Source organism: Ipomoea triloba, chromosome 16 (assembly GCF_003576645.1).
Source record: "Ipomoea triloba cultivar NCNSP0323 chromosome 16, ASM357664v1".
NCBI lineage: Eukaryota > Viridiplantae > Streptophyta > Magnoliopsida > Solanales > Convolvulaceae > Ipomoea > Ipomoea triloba.
Genome location: NC_044931.1, coordinates 12,466,717 through 12,467,409, shown reverse-complemented (window position 1 = coordinate 12,467,409; position 693 = coordinate 12,466,717).

Below are 693 nucleotides of genomic sequence, written 5' to 3'. Positions count from 1 at the left end.
TGTCGTGTTCTCAAGGATGGAAAATTGGAATCGAATCAAGCGTGTAACATTTTTGATGTTAAGAGACATTAGTTACAAGATTCAATCTAAACAAAAGAAGTCATGGTGAAGAGTTTGACAAAAGTAAAACAAAAGTAATCAATTAACGAAAGAAAGGAAATGAATGTCCTATCTAGGTCTCAAGTTTGATACTACTACAGGGTCTTCTAGGCAATGCAACTACATTTCTATCAAGGGAGCACACGACACCATCTCCGAGTGGCATCAAACTTTGGACTCCTTGTTCCTCAGTCGGATGGGGCATTTTAACAAACACTTGGTCAACCACTTCTCCCGGGCCTCGGCATCCCGGACCAAGGGTGTGGATGTGGCCAATTAGGACTCGTATAGTTCCGATATCTCGCAACCTATACATCCACTAACTTAACCTACTATCCTGGTCGTAAATAGAAGCAAATCAAGATAAACATCAACCACACAAGATATATGAACGGAAAAGATTTGCCATTCATTGCCTTGTAGTGGGAGTCTTTTGATCTCCTTGAGAGTTATGTATATTAGTGAGGTTGTAGTTTTGATGTTTTGGTTTTAGTGAAAGGTGTGGATAGTGATAAAACGGAGAAGAAGTTCCTCGATTGTCGTGTTCTCAAGGATGGAAAATTGGAACCGAATCAAGCGTGTAACATTTTTGAT